Source organism: Bombina bombina, chromosome 3 (genome assembly GCF_027579735.1).
Source record: "Bombina bombina isolate aBomBom1 chromosome 3, aBomBom1.pri, whole genome shotgun sequence".
Taxonomy (NCBI): Eukaryota; Metazoa; Chordata; class Amphibia; order Anura; family Bombinatoridae; genus Bombina; species Bombina bombina.
The window spans coordinates 1,133,297,665-1,133,321,660 of NC_069501.1; the positions used below are offsets into that span (position 1 = coordinate 1,133,297,665).

At 37.4% G+C, this 23,996-nt stretch overlaps 1 protein-coding gene across 3 annotated transcripts in view; it reads left to right on the forward strand.

The window, feature by feature from the left end:
- The first annotated feature begins 6,137 nt into the window (after positions 1-6,137).
- The window catches only part of SACS (sacsin molecular chaperone), a 290,289-nt gene continuing 272,430 nt past the window's right edge, over positions 6,138-23,996 (forward strand). For 2 of the 3 annotated variants that reach the window (XM_053708507.1, XM_053708510.1), the window contains exon 1: positions 6,138-6,512. The gene's annotated coding sequence lies outside the window, so the exon portion shown is untranslated. Of the gene's footprint in view, positions 6,513-11,625; positions 11,697-23,996 lie in introns of all 3 variants that reach the window. The other variant, XM_053708508.1, reaches the window with a different exon arrangement.

The window sequence follows — 23,996 nt, forward strand, 5'->3', positions numbered from 1 at the left end:
GGTTCTGATCCAAACAGATTGGATTCAGATATTTCAAATTTTAAATTTAAATTGGAAAACCTCCGTGTATTACTAGGGGAGGTTTTAGCGGCTCTTAATGATTGTAACACTGTTGCAATACCAGAGAAATTGTGTAGGTTGGATAAATACTTTGCGGTACCCGGCGAGTACTGACGTTTTTCCTATACCTAAGAGACTAACTGAAATTGTTACTAAGGAGTGGGATAGACCCGGTGTGCCGTTCTCACCCCCTCCAATATTTAGAAAGATGTTTCCAATAGACGCCACCACACGGAACTTATGGCAAACGGTCCCTAAGGTGGAGGGAGCAGTTTCTACTTTAGCTAAGCGTACCACTATCCCGGTGGAGGATAGCTGTGCTTTTTCAGATACAATGGATAAAAAATTAGAGGGTTACCTTAAGAAAATGTTTGTTCAACAAGGTTTTATATTGCAACCCCTTGCATGCATCGCGCCGATTACGGCTGCGGCAGCATTTTGGATTGAGTCTCTGGAAGAGAACCTTAGTTCAACTACGCTGGACGACATTACGGACAGGCTTAGAGTCCTTAAACTAGCTAATTCATTCATTTCGGAGGCCGTAGTACATTTAACCAAACTTACGGCTAAGAACTCAGGATTCGCCATTCAGGCACGTAGAGCGCTGTGGCTAAAATCCTGGTCAGCTGATGTAACTTCTAAGTCCAAATTACTTAATATACCTTTCAAGGGGCAAACTTTATTTGGGCCCGGTTTGAAAGAAATTATCGCTGACATTACAGGAGGTAAGGGCCACGCCCTGCCTCAAGACAAAGCCAAAGCTAAGGCTAGACAGTCTAATTTTCGTCCCTTTCGGAATTTCAAAACAGGAGCAGCATCAACTTCCACTGCACCAAAACAGGAAGGAGCTGTTGCTCGTTACAGACAAGGCTGGAAACCTAACCAGTCCTGGAACAAGGGCAAGCAGGCCAGGAAACCTGCTGCTGCCCCAAAGACAGCATGAACCGAGGGCCCCCGCTCCGGGACCGGATCTAGTGGGGGGCAGACTCTCTCTCTTCGCCCAGGCTTGGGCAAGAGATGTTCAGGATCCCTGGGCGCTAGAGATCATATCTCAGGGATACCTTCTAGACTTCAAATTCTCTCCCCCAAGAGGGAGATTTCATCTGTCAAGGTTGTCAACAAACCAGATAAAGAAAGAAGCGTTTCTACGCTGTGTACAAGATCTGTTATTAATGGGAGTGATCCATCCGGTTCCGCGGTCGGAACAAGGACAAGGGTTTTACTCAAACCTGTTTGTGGTTCCCAAAAAAGAGGGAACTTTCAGGCCAATCTTGGATTTAAAGATCCTAAACAAATTCCTAAGAGTTCCATCGTTCAAAATGGAAACTATTCGGACAATCTTACCCATGATCCAAAAGGGTCAGTACATGACCACAGTGGATTTAAAGGATGCTTACCTTCACATACCGATTCACAAAGATCATTACCGGTATCTAAGGTTTGCCTTCTTAGACAGGCATTACCAGTTTGTAGCTCTTCCATTCGGATTGGCTACGGCTCCAAGAATCTTCACAAAGGTTCTGGGTGCCCTTCTGGCGGTACTAAGACCGCGAGGAATTTCGGTAGCTCCGTACCTAGACGACATTCTGATACAAGCTTCAAGCTTTCAAACTGCCAAGTCTCATACAGAGTTAGTTCTGGCATTTCTAAGGTCGCATGGATGGAAAGTGAACGAAAAGAAGAGTTCTCTTTTTCCTCTCACAAGAGTTCCATTCTTGGGGACTCTTATAGATTCTGTAGAAATGAAGATTTATCTGACAGAAGACAGATTAACAAAGCTTCTAAATGCATGCCGTGTCCTTCATTCCATTCAACTCCCGTCAGTAGCTCAATGCATGGAGGTGATCGGCTTAATGGTAGCAGCAATGGACATAGTTCCCTTTGCACGTCTACATCTCAGACCGCTGCAATTGTGCATCCTGAGTCAGTGGAATGGGGATTACTCAGACTTGTCCCCTACTCTGAATCTGGATCAAGAGACCAGAAACTCTCTTCTATGGTGGCTTTCTCGGCCACATCTGTCCAGGGGGATGCCATTCAGCAGGCCGGACTGGACAATTGTAACAACAGACGCCAGCCTACTAGGTTGGGGCGCTGTCTGGAATTCTCTGAAGGCTCAGGGACAATGGAATCAGGAGGAAAGTCTCCTGCCAATAAACATTCTGGAATTGAGAGCAGTTCTCCATGCCCTTCTGGCTTGGCCCCAGTTAAAAACTCGGGGGTTCATCAGGTTTCAGTCGGACAACATCACGACTGTAGCTTACATCAACCATCAAGGAGGGACAAGAAGCTCCCTAGCAATGATGGAAGTATCAAAGATAATTCGCTGGGCAGAGTCTCACTCTTGCCACCTGTCAGCAATCCACATCCCGGGAGTGGAGAACTGGGAGGCGGATTTCTTGAGTCGCCAGACTTTTCATCCGGGGGAGTGGGAACTTCATCCGGAGGTCTTTGCCCAAATACTTCGACGTTGGGGCAAACCAGAGATAGATCTCATGGCGTCTCGCCAGAACGCCAAACTTCCTCACTACGGGTCCAGATCCAGGGATCCGGGAGCGGTTCTGATAGATGCTTTGACAGCACCTTGGAACTTCGGGATGGCTTATGTGTTTCCACCCTTCCCGCTGCTTCCTCGATTGATTGCCAAAATCAAACAGGAGAGAGCATCAGTGATTCTAATAGCGCCTGCATGGCCACGCAGGACTTGGTATGCAGATCTAGTGGACATGTCATCCTGTCCGCCTTGGTCTCTACCTCTAAGACAGGACCTTCTGATACAGGGTCCATTCAAACATCAAAATCTAACTTCTCTGAAGCTGACTGCTTGGAAATTGAACGCTTGATTTTATCAAAACGTGGTTTTTCTGAGTCGGTTATTGATACCCTGATACAGGCTAGGAAGCCTGTTACCAGAAGGATTTACCATAAGATATGGCGTAAATACCTATACTGGTGCGAATCCAAAGGTTACTCCTGGAGTAAGGTTAGGATTCCTAGGATAATGTCCTTTCTACAAGAAGGTTTAGAAAAGGGTTTATCGGCTAGCTCATTAAAGGGACAGATCTCAGCTCTGTCCATCTTGTTACACAGGCGTCTGTCAGAAAATCCAGACGTCCAGGCCTTTTGTCAGGCTTTAGCTAGGATCAAGCCTGTGTTTAAAGCTGTTGCTCCGCCATGGAGTTTAAACTTAGTTCTTAATGTTTTTCAGGGTGTTCCGTTTGAACCCCTTCATTCCATTGATATAAAATTGTTATCTTGGAAAGTTCTGTTTTTAATGGCTATTTCCTCGGCTCGAAGAGTCTCTGAGTTATCAGCCTTACATTGTGATTCTCCTTATCTGATCTTTCACTCAGACAAGGTAGTTCTGCGTACTAAACCTGGGTTCTTACCTAAGGTAGTCACTAACAGGAATATCAATCAAGAGATTGTTGTTCCATCCTTGTGTCCAAATCCTTCTTCAAAGAAGGAACGTCTTCTACACAATCTGGATGTAGTTCGTGCCCTCAAGTTCTACTTGCAGGCAACTAAAGATTTTCGCCAAACTTCTTCCCTGTTTGTCGTTTATTCTGGACAGAGGAGAGGTCAAAAAGCTTCTGCTACCTCTCTCTCTTTTTGGCTTCGTAGCATAATACGTTTAGCCTATGAGACTGCTGGACAGCAGCCTCCTGAAAGAATTACAGCTCATTCCACTAGAGCTGTAGCTTCCACTTGGGCCTTTAAGAATGAGGCCTCTGTTGAACAGATTTGCAAGGCTGCAACTTGGTCTTCGCTTCATACTTTTTCCAAATTTTCCAAATTTGACACTTTTGCTTCTTCGGAGGCTATTTTTGGGAGAAAGGTTCTTCAGGCAGTGGTTCCTTCTGTATAATGAGCCTGCCTATCCCTCCCGTCATCCGTGTACTTTTGCTTTGGTATTGGTATCCCAGAAGTAATGATGACCCGTGGACTGATCACACATAACAGAAGAAAACATAATTTATGCTTACCTGATAAATTCCTTTCTTCTGTTGTGTGATCAGTCCACGGCCCGCCCTGTTTTAAGGCAGGTAAATATCTTTTAAATTATACTCCAGTCACCACTTCACCCTTGGTTTCTCCTTTCTCGTTGATTCTTGGTCGAATGACTGGGAGTGACGTAGAGGGGAGGAGCTATATGCAGCTCTGCTGGGTGAATCCTCTTGCATTTCCTGTTGGGGAGGAGTTATATCCCAGAAGTAATGATGACCCGTGGACTGATCACACAACAGAAGAAAGGAATTTATCAGGTAAGCATAAATTATGTTTTTTATACACCAATTTTATTGTTCAGGTAATTAAAATACTAGACTGGTTTGGATACAGGACATTGACAACCCCTACCTCAAGGGGTCACAGGAGCTAAGTTAAAGGGACACTCAGGTTAAATAAAATTTTCATTATTCAGATACAGCATGTAATTTTAAACAACTTTCCAATTTACTTCCATTAAAAAAATGTGGTCTTTTATATTTACACTTTTTGAGTCACCAGCTCCTACTGAGCATGTGCAAGAAGTCACAGACTATACGTATATGCATTTGTGATTGGCTTATTCCTGTGGATCCCTGTTTTTTACTGGTTGATTGCGATCACATGGTACAGGGGAAGTGGAAATATACATAACTTTGAAATTTGTTAGAAAAAATCTACTACTCTTTTGAAATTCAGAATAAATGCTATTGTATTGTCTTGTTATCTTGCATTTGTTGATTATGCAAATCTACTATGTTTACTGGTCCTTTAAAGGGACACTCAAGTAAAAATTAAACTTTCATTATTAAGATAGAACACACAATTTTAAACAACTTTCCAATTCACTTCCATTATCTAAATGTGAGCAGTCTTTTTGTATGCACACTTTCTGAGGCACCAGCACCTACTGAGCATGTGTAAGATTTACAGAATATATGTATAAGTAATACATTTTGTGATTGGCTGATGGCTGCCACATAATGAAGTGGGAGGGAAAATAGAACTAACTTTAAAGTTTGCCAGAAAGAAATATACTACACATTTGAAATTCAAACTAAATGCTTGCATTGTCTTTTTTTTTATTATGCATTCACTGATTATATCATTATACTGTGTTTAGTGGTCCTTTAATGACAGTGTTATTTCCTAACATAAATAATGTATAAGACTAAACGTTTCCTAGGTGGGGACTGGAGGAAGGTATTTGCCCCTTAAAGGGACACTGAACCCAAAAATGTTGTTTTGTAATTCAGAAAGAGCATGTAATTTTAAGCAACTTTGTAATTTACTCCTATTATCAATTTTTCTTTGTTCTCTTGCTATCTTTATTTGAAAAAGAAGGCATCTATGCTTTTTTTGGGTTCAGTACTCTGGACAGCAATTTTTTATTGGTGGATGAATTTATCCACCAATCAGCAAGGACAACCCAGGTTGTTCACCAAAAATGGTCCGGCATATAAACTTACATTCTTGCATTTTAAAGAAAGATACCAAGAGAATGAAGAAAATTTGATAATAGGAGTAAATTAGAAAGTTGCTTAAAATGTCATGCTCAGTCTGAATCATGAAATAATTTTTTTGGGTACAGTGTCCCTTTAAGCCCTCCTCTCCTCATGTATTTTCCTGGTACTTACATCGGCCAACCCAACTTACATTACTTCACAAATTAATGACATAAAATGAAATATTTCGGTTCCTTTTCATGCAGTAACTATAATACTACTGGGAAAATCAATGTGGGTCATAATTAAATGTAGGACAAAACTAATTGGAATTAAACCGTCCTTACAGCATAATATAATACAACTCAAAGAAGCAACCCAGTTGATCGATGTATTTAATAAATCACAGTAAATATATTAAAACAATACAACGTGAAGTATATAGTTTAGACTTTATTGTATTACAATGTTCTTAGTACAGTTATTTTACGGAATAAAGCAGCCTACTAGTATAGTATCAGTAAAAGGTGCGCTCAACTGAGCAAGCGCAATGCCAGCAGATAAGGCACCATTGGTGTTGTTTTCTGTCAATTGCGCATGCGCGATGCCCACACTTTCTTTTTTTAGAGCTCAGCTAATGCAACAGTTCTAAGTGACGTCTTCACATTCTGAACTAGACTTTTTTTAGTTTTGCACCTCTATATGTACATGCTTATTGGATATTAAAATATTCTTATTTATTATAGCTAAGTATTTATTTCGTTGATGAAATGCATAATGTATCTTTAAGGGTACTGCGAGAAGGGGGAGCTATATCGTCTGCTGCATTGAACTTGTTTGGATACGTTGGTGTTGCTGCACAAGCCTTGCAGCAGTGTATATGAGAAAGCTGCTGACTGTACAGTAGGGACGAGATAAAGATACCCTCAAGCACCGGGAGAATACACTCTATACATGGGAAAACTAGTGCATTTAAAATTGGCTCATTACTGCTCGAGTCATCAGTGCTGGACTGCAAACGTAAGTACTCTGTAATTACTGGAAAGCAGCTTTAAATTCAGTTTTATTTTAGCTCCATTGCATTTCATTTTTTGTTAAACAGTGCACCATATTAAGATGTATGCCCTAGCTGCCTATTGATGTTGCATCTGATGCAGTAGCTGATGATGTGATGCTGTGGGAATACGTTAATACAATAAGGGATCGTGAAGGATGCAGTTCATTCCTGACTCACTCTCTTAGACATTCTACAGTGAGACAATATGTTTTAATTCCTTTGTTAAATGATAGAGATTATCCATTGAAACCGAGAACGTATTCTAAATGGTTAATTAGAATACCAGAACATGTATGGGGTTACATGAACTAATTCACTAGTCTAATTCCTAAGTAATATCTCACTAGAGTTTACTCTGTTCTCCATTCATTAGTAAAATGATTCCAGAGACTCGGTTAGTGTAACTGGAGAGGCTGCTGATGAATCTCGCCTACTGTCTTACTGGACAGCTCTAGGAATGCCTGCGGACCCTAAGGGATTGAGCAGTATGTAACAGCTGCAGTAAACGAGTTATTCTAAGATCTCATATCACATTTTCCTTCCTTTGTATTTTTGCTTCACACAATTGTATATATTCCAATCTGTTTGAAATACTCTTACTATTAATTTCTTGTTCACTAAAGCTTTCTAACTTGTTAGACACTTTGCATAAAGGGGGCATGAAACCCACTTTTTTAATCAAATGTGCTCCATTCTCTTAATATCCTGTGTTAAAGGGATACTAAAACCATTTTTTTCTTCTTTAATGATTCAGATAGAGCATGCAATTTTAAGCAACTTTTTAATTTACTCCTATTATCAATTTTTCTTGTTCTCTTGCTATCTTTATTTGAAAAAGCAGGAATCTACTCTAAGAAGCCGGCCCATTTTTAGTTCAGCACCGTGGATAGCACTTGCTGATTGGTGGGTACATTTAGCCACCAATCAGCCTGTGCTACCCAGGTTCTGAACCAAAAATTGTCCGTCTCCTTAGCTTAGATTCCTGCTTTTTCAAATAAAGATAGCAAGAGACTAAGAAAATTTGATATTAGGAGTAAATTAGTACGTTGCTTAAAATTGCATGCTCTATCTGAATCCGGAAAAAAATATATGGGTTTAGTATTCCTTTAAAGTAGAAGCAATGCACTACTGTGAGCTAGCTAAACACGTGAGGTGAACCAATGAAAAAATGCGTATATGTGTAGCCACCAAGCAGCAGTTAGCTCCTAGTAGTGCGTTGCTGCTTCTCAAATCTACTTAGGTATGATTTTTAATTTAACAAAGGATACCAAAAGAACGAAACAAATGAGATAATAGAAGTGAATGGAAAAATTGTACTTTCTATCAGAATCATAAAAGAATAATTTAGGATTTCATGTCCCTCTCCTGCTCTATTCTAATGCAGCAAAAAACACTTCTTCGCCATTTTTTTATGTTTTCTAATTCAGCAAGATGGCCTACTTGAAATTTTTTACATTCTTAGTTTTTTAAATGGTTAAATTATCACATGTACTTGGTTCACATTTTAATAAACATAGTTTATTCAAATGAAATGGACATACGAGTCCAAAACTAACATTCTTTAATGCTCCAGAGCATTTTATTATTGACTACTGTGTGTCTCTTACTATGTGCTTAACCGCAACAAAGGGGTTAAACATAACTCTAGAGTGTCAGTACACATCCTCTCCTGAACTAGGCACTCATTGGTGGCTATTCACATATGTTGCTCCTGATTGGATCAGCATCCGCGTCCTGCTTATGAGTGGCAATGTATTGCCCCTACTAAGCAAATTTTAACTATGGGGTTAACCCCTCTGAAGGGTTAACCACAAAGTAAGAGGTATACAGTAGTAAAAACAGTAACATAATATAGCACATCTGGGTATTTTATTATTGTACTTTTTGTTTTCATAAAAATGTTTAGTGGAACATTTATACTATAAAATGTGTATATAAATATAATATGAACATCTGAATATTGCAAAATCCTAAGAAAAAAATATTTCCAATAAGTTTTCATGATTTTACTTAAAGGGACATAAAACCCACATTTTTTCTTTCATGAACCAGATAGAACAACTTTCCAGTTCTGTTATCTAATATGCTTTGTTTTCTTGCTATCCTTTGCTGAAAAGGATATATTTAGGTGGACTCAGGAGCTGCTGATTTGTGGCTACACACATATGCCTCATGTCATTGACTCACATGATGTGTTCAGCTAGCTCCCAATAGACCCCATTGTTTGGTTCTGTGTCACATTTTTAAAGAATGTGTGAGGACTTACTTGGCAGCATCTGATCATTTGTTTATGGCGTGAAATTAATGAGGAATAATAAAACATGCCTGAAAAACGTAACTCTGACTACCACATGCTGTATTTTAACACAATCTGCTGCTTTATAAAGAATAAAATGTTTGTTTTCTTATGACTGCTAATATTTAAGTCTGGCTAAACAATTTTGTTTAGAAAATAATGTCCAGTTTGTACTTTGCCCAGTTTACGTAACTGAGGAAGCTCTAAACATATAACCATCTAATTCACTGTTGGCATCAGATTTGTGTTTTATAAATTCCTGGCATGCAAGTGTTCATAGATATCTAAGCAATTTATGTCTAATATTAGACAGCACTATCTGTTATGACAATGGATGCTTTGTTCTAAGATGCAGTATCTACCTATGCCTTTACTTGCTGAAGCATCTATACAGCAGCACATGTTCCGGGTCTACCATAATGTTAAAAACCTAATCCACATTGTGACAGTGATTAGATCTCCCCATTTGTACTGTACTGTCTGGGACAATAAAGTTATTTTTATTTATACATAGTATATATAAGCAATTAAAGGCACAGTAAGCATAATTGTTTCTTACATTATTTTGCAGTATATTCTGAGACTTAAACTCATTTTTAACAATGTTCCAATTTATTTTTGTTATCAAATCTGCTTTGTACTCCTTGTATCGTTTGTTGCAGAGAAAGCCTAAGTGAACTAAATACCTCAGGAGCGTGCACATATCTTTGGCACTCTCTGGCAGCAGTGTTTACAATAATGTTTGAAGCAATTTTATACGAAGTTGTAAACATTGCCATAAAATGCCAAAGATAAGTGCATGCTCCTGAAGTTTTATGAGATCCCCTGTACTCTTCAACAAAATAAACCAAGAGACCAAAGCAAATTTTTTTTTTAAATCGCATGATCTATCTATATACGTCAAAGTTTAGTTTTGACTTTACTGGCCCTCACAGACTTCTCAGACTTACTGTCAGCCCTTCAGAAAAGTTATACAAATGTGTTTTTATACCCCACTAGCTGCCTCTTGCTTGCCCACACAGACAGCCCAATGTAGCCAATTTTTGTTTTGTTTTTATAAGATAGATGGTACAGCCAACTTACTTTACCAACCACATGACAAGGTAAACAGGATGCATACACTTAGCTCTGCATGTAGCCTAGATCCATAGGGTGTATGCATAGCAGCAGTCACACACACTCGCTGTAGCCTATGGGGTGGGCAGTAGGGTATTTGTCTTTTGAAAATAAAAAAAGTCTTGTTACAAGGGGCTGGTAGAGTTGTTTTTTTTCTATGTATAGAATAGCCTTTATTTGTATATACATTTCCAAATATTTCAATTAAAAATACAATACAACATTCATTGTAGGACCACAACTTCATGCCTTGCCATAAAAAGCAAAACTACTCTGAATTACCCCCTTGATTGCCTTGGACAAACACACAGGCAATCAGTGGAGCTAAATCATTGTCAGCACATAGTCCTGCCACTCACTGATATATGTACGCATTCCATATCTATTACTGCATCCCTGGAACATGATCTGTAGCCCAGATGGTTGAATTACCTCATGTGTCAATACAACACATATTAGGAAGATATACCATGTTAATTTACCGCTTAATGCTGTTTCATGCAAAATCTGTTCACTTGCACCAGAATTTTGAGTAACCATGGCACACTACAGTAATACTATACTACACTATGCTGTACTACACTACTACTACACTATGCTTCACTACACTACAACTACACAACTCTATGCTGCACTACACTACAACTACACTACACTATGCTGTACTACACTACTACTAATGCTACACTAAGGTATACTGCACTACAGGGCTACTACACTACACTACACTACACTTCTACAACACCACATTACACTACTACACTATGCTACACTACACTAAACTATACTGCACTAAAGGGCTACTACACTACTACTGCACTACGCAAATGAACAATACAAAGGACAGCGCTATTACATGAAATCTAGCTGCAGGTTTTATGTTCAACAACATTCTTCCTGTAGAATTTGTTGAACAATTTACAGGACAAAAATTTAAAATTATTTTTGTTTTTATCTTTGCTCTTAAACAAATTTGTAAACTAAACCTAAAGCAACGTAAAAGCAGTAGTGCATTTCAAATATGCATAGAAGCATTTTACAATTAAAGTACCTTTAAAGGGACACAACCCAAATTTTATCTTTCATGATTCAGATAGAGCATGCAATTTTAAGCAACTTTCTAATTTACTCCTATTATCAATTTTTCTTCATTCTTTTGCTATCTTTATTTAAAAAGCAAGAAAGTAAGTTTAAAAGCCGGCCCATTTTTGTTCAAACCTGGGTTGTCCTTGCTGATTGGTGGATAAATGCTGTCCAGAGTGCTGAACCAAACATTGGCTGGCTCCTTAGCTTAGATGCCTTCTCCTTCAAATAAATATAGCAAGAGAACAAAGAAAAATGGATAATATGATTAAATTAGAACGTTGCCTAAAATTGCATGCTCTATCTGAATCACAAAAGAAAAAAATTGGGTTCAGTGTCCCTTTAAACTTGGCATTTTAACAATGAATACAATGTTTCATTATTGAAAATAAAACATTATTGCAATACTATATACATTCATTATTTATTTTACTTCCTTTTGCTGTAAAATACATCTGAATGTTGTACTTGTTCCACTTTCTCCTAGGCAGGCTTGGGTTAATACTTCTAGATAATTTATCTGTGAGGTTTTGTTTACCCCTCCTACCTGAAATTCTCTGTACTTATTTGTTTTTTTTAAGGTGGATTATCAATTTTGCATCAACATCCATGGTAGGAAAAGTATTCTTTGCAATAGCAGTGAGCATATAAGGTAGTGTATGTGTTAATTTTATTGTGTATATTTAAATATATATTTATATTTAGCTGTTAGATAAAGATTAAAAAGGAATATATGTTTATTTAAATACCTGCTAAATATTATTTTTTACTAATTAACTAAGCTGAATCAGTGCTAAACCACTTTAAAGGGATACTATACCCCAAATTTTTCTTTCATAATTCAGATACAGCATGCATTTTAAGCAACTTTCTAATTTACTCCTATGATCATTTTTTCTTTGTTCTCTTGCTATCTTTATTTGAAAAAGCAGGAATCTAAGCTTATAAGCCGGCCCATTTTTGGTTCAGGATCCTGGGTAGCGCTTGCTGATTAATGGCTACATTTAGCCTCCAATCAGCAAGCGCAATCCAGGTGCTGAACCAAAAATGATCTGGCTCCTAAGCTTTCATTCTTGCTTTTCAAATAAAGATACCAAGAGAACGAAGACAAAATGATAATAGGAGCCAATTAGAAAGTTGCTTAAAATTGCCTGCTCTATCTGAATCATGAAAGGGAAAAAAAATTGGGTTTAGTATCCCTCTAAAGGGATAGTCTTGTCAAAATTAAACTACCATGATTCAGATAGAGCATGCAATTTTAAGCAACTTTCTAATTTACTCCTATTATCAATTTTTCTTTGTTCTCTTGGTATCTTTATTTGAAAAAGCAAAAATATAAGCTTAGGAGCCGGCCCATTCTTAGTTCAGCACCTGGGTAGCACTTGCTGATTGTTGGCTACATTTAGATACCACTCAGCAAGTGCTACCCAGGTTCTGAAACAAAAAATTGCCTACTTCCAAGCTTACATTCTTGCTTTTTCAAATAAAGATACCAAGAGAACAAAGAAAAATTGATAATAGGAGTAAATTAGAAAGTTGCTTAAAATTGCCTGCCCTATCTGAATCATGAACGTTTAATTTTAACTTGACTATTTCTTTAAAGTGATATGAAATCCACAACAATTATTTTGTGATTCAGATGGAGCTTACCATTTTAAAAAAAGTTTCGAGTTTACTTCAATTATCAGATTTGTTTTGTTCCCATGATAGTCTGTGTTGAAGAGATACCTAGGTAGGCATCTGGAGCACTACATGGCAGGAAACAGTGCTGCCATCCAGTGCTCTTGCAAATGGATAACATTCTTGCAAAACTGTTGCCATATAGTGTTCCAGAAATGGGCTCCTAAGCTTATGTCCCTACTTTTCAACAAAAGATACCAGGAGAACGTAGACAAATTGATAATAGAAGTAAATTACAAAGTTGCTTAAATAGCATGCTCTGTCTGAATGATGAAAGAGACATTTTGAGTTTCATTTCCTTTAAAATTGATTGGATAGAGCGTGATATTTTAAACAACTTACCAATTTACTTCTATGATCAATTTTGCTTAGTTCTCTATCCTTTTTTCAGAGTAATCCCAGCTCAGGAGTGTGCACATATCTTTAGCTATCTGACAGCAATAAATATAGCAATGAACACACCTAAACTCCTGTTAGCCTACCTAGCTTTACTTTCTTTTAATTAAAGGGACACTCAATCAAAATTAAACTTTCATTATTCAGATAGAGCATGCCATTTTAAACAACTTTCCAATTTACTTCCATTAACTAAATGTGCACAGTCTTTTTATATTTAAACGTTTTAAATCACCAGCTCCTACTGAGCATGTGCAAGAATAAGTGTGTATGCATTTGTGAATGTCTGATGGCTGTCACATGGTACGTGTATGCATTTGTGATTGGCTGATGGCTGTCACATGGTACAGGGGGAGTGGAAAAAGACATAACTTTTAAAATTGTCAGAAACAAAATGTACTACTCATGTGAAGTTCAGACTAAGTGCTATTGCATTGTCTTGTTATCTTGCATTTGTTGATTATGCAAATCTACTGTATTGACTGGTAGACCTTTAACTAAAAGTATCTTTACTTTAAATTGCACCAATCTCAGTCACAAATGCAGAGTTAACAGAATTGTACTTTGTGAGTTAGATTACTATGATTTATTTATGTAAAGCACTGTTCATTTCTGTATATCTGGGTACATGAATAGGGGTCCACACTGGCCTAGATTCATTGATGCTCATGTAATTTCTAAAAGGCCTCCCTGTGAAGATGACATCATGTTCGAAATTCACTGGAGTTCGCTTCACTTAGATTTTTTAACATTTTGTTAATGGGCGTTCGTTACATTAACTAACATCTACTGTAACACAAGGCCCAATACACGGTAACTCGCACATCAAATGAGAATCTCTACAAACCCGTAAAAACAAAAAAAAATATAACTGCGACACTGCAAATTGATTTATGTAAATATTTGTACTGATAAAGTATTTGCCTGTCTGTTTAGTTATAGTAAATAAGTGTTACTGGATAGAACAGAATGTGATGAGAGACTCGCTTGGGCCTTCTGGGGAAGTGTGGTTGTTTTTTTTTTTTTACACTTAGGCCCAACATGCAGAATTGATAAAGGCTGCATTGACCTTGTGCAGTATATCGTCTCGCTGTGGTATCTCAGTATTTCAACGCTAAGAAGGTTGTTTGTATTATTTTTCTTTATCTGTTTTCAAGGTTTTTTTCTGTTATAGGGATAGAAAGGTCAAAAATGAAATGTGCATGGGTGCATTTTATTTTGAAAAATAAGTATTTTTACAATATACTTCCATTAGCCAAAAAATGCTTTTAGTAAATGTCAATACTGGGCCCGTGCACCAGTATTCAAACTCCGCACCTTCTCAGAGAGTAAGCAGTGGCTTCTATGACGCAAATGACGTCTTCAGAAGCAAGACACACCACCGCTAGCTCTCCGACCAGGCATAGTGTTTAAATACCAGTGGATGGGACCTTAAAGAATATGTACATATGCCGCAGAAAAACAGTAATAACTTTTATTAAAAGCATCTTTGCTAATGGAAGTATATTGTAAAACTGCTTATATTCGAATTGAAATGCACCCATGAACGTTTAATTTTTTTACCTTTCTATCCATTCAATTTGTGTTTTGTACTGTAATGTTTTGAATGCCTTTTTTTGATGCCAGTGTTTTAAAAATTTTCCTGGACTGCGTCACTTCCGGTGACACCACTCAGCGGTGTGACTGCAAATTCCTTCACCACACATGCGCTCCACTGCGTCACCGCATTATCCAGCGCGTCACCACATTCCAATCGTTGTGGTCCAGCATTCTTATGGGGCCGAGAACAAGTCTAAGCAAAAATTGAATCACTGCGCATGCGCTACACCACAGAACCACACATATATACGATGGGCATTGTAATTCTCCCATCTTCACTATTTTTTTTTTTTGCCCCTGCCTGGAGGGTTCAAGGAATGCGCCCTGCCGATCCTCTGGCATCCACCCCAAGTGAAGTGGTGAGATGGGTTATTAAACTATGTGGTGTGGGGGTAAAAGCTATTGAGTCTAAAAGAAGTAATCTCAAAAACTTTAAATATAGGTAAATTCTGGGAAGGATAAGAATCTTAAGTGCTACTGCTTAATTACCCGATATGGAAAGATAGTCTTACTATGTAATTTGAATCATTAAATTCTGTTTATTTTGAACACAATATAGATACAAACAGTTAGATCTAAAAGTTTGAAATAAAAATATAGTCTAAATCACTGTTAGTTAAAACAAATATTTAAAACAGATAGTTAAAACAAATAGGTTGGCCAATCTAAAAACATGAGTCGGATGAATCAATATACCGTAATATGCTATAATCTCATAGATGTATTGAATAAGCAAGTTAATATATTTATATATGTCTGGATATATTTGAGCCTAGGTAAAGATTGCAGATATTATTTGTGGATCAGATGTGGCGCAATTTATGATACAATAAAGTATTCACAAAGAATATTTGCAATGTTTAGTGATATTTATTTCAGTGTAAAAATAAAAACATACAAACAATTTTCATCAATAGTATCAGCCTTAAACGTATAAATGATTACATAAAATAATTTAGTAAAATACTGAAAGGATGAAAGTCTTTTTGTAGAGAACCTGGAAATAGCAGTATACTGCTTAAGCTGGTAAGTGTTAAAAGAGTGGAAGTCTTTATTGCTGCAATTGTATGCTCGACAATGAACTGCTTATTAAGCTTCGCTGTTATGTCCTTCGTTAATGATTATGTGTGGGTGTGTCACTAGGCAAGTTTTTGGAGTCGGCAAAAATAAAGTTATAGAGTACTGCTTTGTGATTGGCGTGATCCGCTTTTTACATGAACTTTCTTAATGTACTCACAGTTACAGGTGTCTTTAGCGTTTTTTTCTGTTCGTCTATCTCTGACGCGGTAGGTGTGGGAGGGAATCTGGGAAGCGGGTGTGTGGTCCAGCAGCGGAAGGGCGGGGGGAAGAGGGAGTGGGAGAATCCTGCACACAGAAAATAAAAAATAAACGGAGGGAAGGGGCACTTAACTACAGAAAAAAATGTGGGGTAGGGGTGTGGGGGGCATAACTAATGAGGAGGGTGGACCACTACACTACAGAAACTGTAAAAAAATTGAATAAAAAAAACATTTTATAGTACCTAAGATGGCGGCACTAGTTAGAGGGGGAGGGTTAGAGAGCTGTTTGGGAGAGATTAGGGAGGATGGAGGGTAAGGGGGATCCTACACAGCAGAAAATATATAAAAAAGAAAAAGAAATAATTAAAAAAAAAAGCCTTCAATTTTCACATTGGCAGACTGTCTACCGGTACCTAAGATGGGAGTGACTAGTGGGGGGTGAGGGAGGCAAGAGAGCAGTTTTGGATTGATCAGGTAGGGATGGTGGGAAGGGTCAGGGGGAGGGTAATCTCTACACTAAAGCTAAAATGAACCCTATAAGAAGATACCTAATTAACCGCTTCACTGCCGGTAATAATAGAAGTATGATGCGCAGCTGCAATTAGCGGCCTTCTAATTACCAAAAAGCAATGGCAAAGCCATATATGTCTTTTATTTCTGAACAAAGGGGATCCCAGAGAAGCTTTTACAACTATTTGTGCCATGATTGCACAAGCAGTATGTAAATAATTTTAAGTGAGAAACCCAAAGTTTGTGAAAAAGTAAAAAAAAAAGTTTTATTTTTAATTTGATCGCATTTGGCAGGGAAATGGTGGCATGAAATATACCAAAATGTGCCTAGATCAATACCTTGTGTTGTCTACTTAACAAATATATATATAGTTTTGACAGGTAAATAAAAAAAAAGAAGGCTCAATTTCTGTTTAAATGGAGTAATAGCAAAAATGTAAAAATTTCTCCCGTACTTTGGGCAAGTTTTTCCCTGAAAGTCCCGGTAGTGAAGGAGTCAATTTAAGAGGTGAAGGCCCCTCCTAAAAAGTTTACAATATACAGTGGATGCCCTTTTATAACTGCAATAGATATTTTTTTATAAAGATCCACCCCTAGATTTATCCCTTCTAGAAAGTAGCCACCTCTCCAGAAAATAAATATTAAAGTACAGTTTATGTCACAGCCATTTCCAGTAGTTTTCCATTTAATTCAAAATACAGATATAGCATTGGAAAGGAAGTAAAAGCCACAGCATGTTTTATTAATTCCTCTATATGTGTAATGTCTTACAGCCTTATCAATCCTTGTCACTTTAAGTGCTCATGGTATGCAAATGCAGCATCTGTGGTTCTACTGATCTTAGGCGACTTACTGATACTTCAGTATTGATTTGATTTTAGCGAGATGGATTACGATTCAGTGCCTATAATGATTAGGCTTTCAATAACATATGTATTTTAAGAGGTCAGTACTGCTTTTTGCTAAAATGTTTTGCCAGTGCCCTTTATTTAACCCCTAAACTGCCAGAGGGGATTCAAATGTAAAGGATTACAATTATGTGAATAATCTGCATGCCCATTCTTATTAATAAAATGTTCTTATTTTTTTCTGCACTAACATTTTTATTTTTATTTTTTATGATGGAGACAGATACTAATGCAAAAATGTCATGATCTTGATCTTTAGAATCAGAGCATGTAGTTTTTCCACTAGAAAGTCACATTAATGAAACCTACTCATTTCATAAAGCAGAACACACCATAAATCTGTTAGTCTCAGAATTTAGCCAGCTTGCAGGAGCATCCAAATATGGACCTTAGCATGATGCTGTAGTGTATTAAAGCTTGTCATTTGTGTATCAGTATGTTCCTTAATTAACAGAGAACGTGCATATGATTGTGTCAGCAATTGTCCTTATGTCATAGTTGTAGAAAGGCTTAAAATATAATACATTTAAAAAATGTGCACACAAATATAAAGTAGACATTAGCTAAAGTAAATGTAAACATGTCAGACACCTACGATATGTATTACATTTGTCTGCTTCATAAGTGAGACCCCAATTTTATCACTATCCTCACTCCATTTGCGGGGCCCTGGGCAAGACAAATTTGTGGGGCCCCAGTCCAGCCCCCCTATTCCCCACCACATTAGCTCCTCCCCTCTATGGCCCACCCCAGTTCCAACTCAAAGTTTTTCCCCTTAAAGTAGAACACAGTCATAGGTGTAATTTTTTTTTTGTAGGCGACAGATATTATCAGGTTGCATTAAAGGGATAGTAAAGTCAAAATTAAACTTGCATGATTTAGATAGAGTCATTTTAAGACACTTTTTTAAATTCACTTATATTTTCAAATGTGCTTTGTTCACTTGTTGAAAAAGAATACGCACATATCCTACACTACTGGGAGCTGCTGCTAATTGGTGCCTCCATACATTTGTCTCTTGTGATTGGCTAACTAGATGTGTTCAACTAGCTGCCAGTAGTGCAATGCTGTTCCTTCAGCAAAGGATAACAAGAGAATGAAGCAAATTTGATAATAGAAGTAGTCGATTAGAAAGTTGTTTGAAATTGTATGTTCTATCCAAACCATGAAAGACAATGTTGGGGTTTCCTGTACTTTTAAGATACTTTGCACTCAGATATGGTTCAGAAAACGATGTAACAATATATTTCCTTCTACAAACAGATTAAGTGCTCAGGTATGGATTTATTTTCCATTATCAACCTATTCATAGCATCATGTTTAGCTAGCAACTTAGTAAAATCCAGCTATTTGGACAGGATAATATATAATAATAATGCACAATCCAGCATCACCACAGTTTAACAAGACAATAAAATGGCACTCTTTACAAGTAAATCCAATTAACTTTTCTTAGCCACTGTTAGAGAAAATAATCATCACCAGCCAAAAAACTGGGCTTTGACCTTGCAATGTACCTGATTGTGGTAATCCTTAAACTGTTATTTGATCAATTTAGAGCTTAAATGTAAGAACAAAAATCTTATTCTTCTCCCCTGCTCTCACCAAACAGATCCACTTGTTAAAGGGACACTGTAACCAAAATTTTTCTTTTGTGATTCAGATTGAGCATGACATTTTAAGCAACTTTCTAATTTACTCCTATTATCAAATTTTCTTCATTCTCTTGGTATCTTTATTTGAAATGCAAGAATGTAAGTTTAGATGCCGGCCCATTTTTTGTGAACAACCTGGGTTGTCTTTGCTGATTGGTGGATAAATTCATCCACCAATAAAAAAGTGCTGTCCAGAGTACTGAAACAAAAAAAAGCTTAGATGCCTTCTTTTTCAAATAAAGATAGCAAGAGAACGAAGAGAAATTGATAATAGGAGTAAATTAGAAAGTTGCTTAAAATTGCATGTTCTTTCTGAATTACAAAAGAAAAATTTTGGGTTCAGTGTCCCTTTAAGCAAGACAAAATTTAAGGAAAGTGCTCAAATAGGCGTTCGTGTAGCTCATACAACCTCCACCCCCTACCTCGATAAATCAACAGAAGCATGCTGTACCCAGAGCAAGTCAGTATGGCAAACAGGATTCTCAAAGCCTTTGGGAAAGGACAGAGGATTGGGGATCCCTTTTATTCATTGTTGATAAAGCCATGTCAGAGTATTGAAGTAGCCTGGCTGGGAATGTTTTACTCTGAAGTAAAAGGACATTAAACACAATATAAATGCTAGTTAGAATGATGCATTCAAAGAAAAGATTAGTATGAATCTAACATGCATATGTATTTTTATAGTTTCATTAGCTGTTTAAATATTGACAAAATAATGTCTATATTGACATAATAATATCTATAAACAATGTGAGCTGCCATCTTGTAACTTAGGTTACTTTCTCTGCTGTGGCCAATTAGGGACAGTTATAAATAGGTCACTATGTATCCAATGGCTGTGTGGAATATAACAGTGTTCTGCACTTCCATTTCTAACAGGAACTGAAAAGCTCACAATTTCAGAATGGAATTACAGGAAAGGGGGGGCAAAATAAATAATGAAAGTATATTGCAGAGTTGTTATATATATACTTTATCATTTTATATTACCATCTTAAAGTCCCTTTAAATTGGTGACAATTATCTTGCTGCCCATGCACATACTTATACTACACTGCAGTGGGTAGGCAAAAATAACTAAACGGTTATTATTTATTTTTCCCATTACCACCAATGCCATCTCTGCAGCACATCAGGCTTTATGGTTAGTTTTGCACTATAGTGCACTACACTGCAGAACTAAAACTAAAGGGTGATGTACTGCAGTATGTATAAAACATTTTATTTAAGCTTTATGTAATTAATAATTAATCTTTTAAAACCATTGTCACACGTCTTCTGCATCCCCTGTATCTCTCTCACCCACACACCTCATCCTCAACGCCTTATATCCAGCCACTTTTCCCTTTAGACTACTTGTTTTCAAACCTGTGCTCAGGGTTTCCTATCAGGCCAGTTTTGAGGATATTTGAACTGGAGCACAGGTGAAATAATCAGCTGATTAGTAACCATGGTTATTTTACCTGCTGTCGCCTAAGGTAATCCTGAAAATCTTGCCTGCTAGGGAGACCTGAGGACAGGTTTGAAAACCAGTGCTATAGAGGAATTCCCTCTACCTCACATGCACCACCCCTTCTATAGCATCTCATGTAGAGATATGCAATACTATAGATCAAATCTCAGCATTCAGATTGCACTACTCCCCCAGTTTAGCCTCCACGCTCAGTTAATCTCCTGCATGACAGAGCACAGCATCTCAGCGCGGGCCCCCCCAAAGAGGGCCCATACCCCGCTTGCCCCACCCAAAGGGCGGGCATGCCTCACTCACTGATATTTGCTGTCTAATAACTGTCTATCTAACTAATAACTGGCTGTCTAATAACTGTCTAATAACTGGCTTCCCATGCTAGGATGTTTCATCAGTTTTTGGAGATGTGGATGCTTTTTAAAATCTCATCTGTTTGGGGAAGCTTTTCACATAAAGATTAGTAGGCTTTTTTAAAGGGACATGAAACACATTTTTTTTCTTTCATAATTAAAGTAAAACATACAATTTTTAACAACTTTCCAATTTACTTATTTAATTTAATTTGCTTTATTCTCTTGGTATCCTGTGTTGACAAGCTTACCTAGGTAGGCTCAGAAGCTAGGAGCTAGCTGCTGATTGGTGGCTGCACATATATGCCTCTTGTCATTGGCTTACTGCATTCCAAGATAATTAAGCAAAATTGATAATAGAAGTAAATTGGAAAGTTGTTTACAAATCTATGCTCTATGTTATGTTTACCAAACGCGGTCCTCATCTACCCCCAAGAAGCCTGGTTTTCATTATAGCTGAACTAGTGCACAGGTGAAATAATCAGCTGATGGGTGAGAGCTAACCATGGTTACTGATCAGCTGATTACTTCACCTGTGCACTAATTCAGCTATAATGAAAACCTGGCCTGTTGGGGGTATGTGAGGACCGCGTTTGGGAAACACTGCTCTATCTGAATCATGAAGGAAAAATGTTGTGTTTCATATCCTTTTAAGTATAAATGCTGTTTTAAAACATAACCTCTATGTTTGCTGTGTGCTGCAAGCCATTTTATGTAAAGAGCTTTTTACTTATAGATATAAATATTCATGCATGATTCAGACAGAGCATGTAACTTTAAGCCATATATGAATATATATATATATATATATATACTAGTCCTAAAGCCCGTTCACACGGGCCATTTTTTACAGTACAGCGGTCCCACCGCTTGCTCTCTCCCCCTCTCTTTTGCTCTCTCACCTCCTCTCTTTTGCGCTTTCTCCCCCTCTCTTTTGGACTCTCTCTCGCTCCACCTCTCTTTTGCTCTCTCTCCCCCCTATATTTTGCTCTCTCGCTCCACCTCTCTTTTGCTCTCTCTCCCCCTATATTTTGCTCTCTCTCTCCCCCTCTCTTTTGCTCTCTCTCCCCCCTCTCTTTTTCTTTCTCTCCCTCTTTTTTGCTCTCTCTCTCTCCCCCTCTCTTTTGCTCTTTCCCCCTCTATTTTTCTCTCTCCCCCTTCTCTTTTGCTCTCTCTCTCCCCCTCTGTTTTGCTCTCTCTCTTCCCTCTATTTTGCTCTTTCCCCTCTCTTTTGCTCTTTCCCCTCTCTTTTGCTCTCTCTCCCCATACTTTTGCTCTCTCTCCCCTCTCTTTTGCTCTCTCCCCCTCTCTTTCTCTCTCCCTACCCCCTCCCTTTTGATCCCACACCATGCCTGGTCTCGCCCCCGCTCACGCCCACCGTTGTCACGCCGCGGACAGCAGATCAGGTAGATTCTAAGACCAGGTGTGTTTGTCCTCGCGCTCTCTTTGCGGCGCATGACAGCTTTGGACAAACACACTTGGCCTTTTATATTATAGGATATATATAAATATATATAGGTATAGGTATATACAGATATATATTAGAATATCGATTTAAAAATACTTAGAACATTTTCCCCTATGGAAAGAACATTGGAATGTAAAATATTTGCAGTACATACACAGTAAAACACATTATTAAATATTAAATCTGAATAAAAATGATTTTTCATGTTTTTAGGTATTTGAGTGGAAAGGCTCCAAATTATATATACATGTGTATACATACATGTATACACACATAGACACAAAAATACACACATATACATATGTATCTATACAAAATACACATATTTAGACGTGTGTGTGTATATATATATATATATATATATATATATATATATATCAGAAATAGAGAGTGAAACAGCGCTATATGAAGATAAACTGGGAAAGTGTACTAATATGTATATTTCACAGACTCTGTGTGGTGATATAGTGTATTATAGGTGTACAAAGAATAGATACCACAGTATGCTAATACAATCTATATACAGTCGTATGCAAAAGTTTAGGCATCCCTGGCAATTTACATGATTTTCATTTATAAATAAATGGGTGTTTGGATCAGCAATTTAATTTTGATCTGTCAAATAACTAAAGGACACAGTAATATTTCAGTAGTGAAATGAGGTTTATTGGATTAACAGAAAATGTGCAATATGCATCAAAACAAAATTAGACAGGTGCATAAATTTGGGCACCCCAACAGAAATATCAATATTTTCTAGGTGCTATGGTATCTTACAGCGCTTACACAATGTTCCTACTAGCTCCTGGGTACTAGAAGGGTACCTAGCTAGCCCTTAAATGGAGGTCTAAAGATTAAGAAAGAGACCTAGGAGCGCCAAAATTAGGCGGAGGAACTAAAATGACATTTGGCGGATGGGATACAGCCAAAAGGTGGATAAATAGCGTTATAAAATCCTCAATATAATGGATAAATGCACATAATCCAGTATCATTAAAAATATGTGCAAAATAGATACAATTTATTACAATTAAAACACATAAATAAAATCATGGATCCATGGTACAATGAGCACAAATAATATAAAACATTAGCATATAATAAAAACAAATGGTAATGGATTAAATGAAAAGATGTTGGTTGGACAATTATATCTGTCAATGGGAACCGTATTCCCTATATAAGGTGAAAATGTGCTTGGAAAAATGCACAAAAAATTAACCAAATTTGGGTGAAAGATAAGGGGGGTACCCCCTTGAAATATGAACAGTGTAAAAATGTGACTGTGACTGTCCAAACAGAAAAATCAAAAATCAAAAAATATAAAGTGAAAATGAAAAAATGGGAAAAAAAGCTGTATAAAAATGTGTCCGTGTCCAAAGTTAGTGATAAAAAACGGTGATAAACAATATCAGTGATATAAAGTTCAAAAATGATCTGTGTATTGTAAGTCAAACTTCCTTAAGTCTCCTCAAAAGAAGGTTCCAAACAATGTAAAGGTAGTGGGTAAGGGAGTGTCCGGTAAAACCTGGGTGTAATCCCTATATCCAACCTGTAAAAGAAATATACAATAGTGCAATAAAGCTAACAAATGTACATATATTATAGGAAAAAAGCTCACCAATTTTTGCCAACGCG